Raw genomic sequence first — 295 nt, forward strand, 5'->3', positions numbered from 1 at the left:
GTGAGCAGTAGTAGATGTGGTACAGCTCCCTTGATCAGGGGCTTGATGCCTTGATCAGGGGGCCATTGCCTTGATGTAATTGAAAGAAAGATTCCACAGGGGCGTGGCCTGCTCTTTTCTAAGCAGACTCTGTGGGGAGATCCTCCAACAACGGTTGTAGCCATCCATTGACAGGGAGCTGCCAGAAGTTCCGACCAGATTCAGAAGAGGTGTGGCTAAAAAGAGGAAGGCCCTTGAGGAGATAAATGAACACAGTGGTTGTCACCCGGGCTCCGGCACAGGAACAATTGTGAGG

The sequence above is a fragment of the Echinops telfairi genome, unplaced genomic scaffold (genome assembly GCF_000313985.2).
Source record: "Echinops telfairi isolate 266 unplaced genomic scaffold, ASM31398v2 ScPeMD7_9;HRSCAF=40, whole genome shotgun sequence".
Taxonomy (NCBI): domain Eukaryota; kingdom Metazoa; phylum Chordata; class Mammalia; order Afrosoricida; family Tenrecidae; genus Echinops; species Echinops telfairi.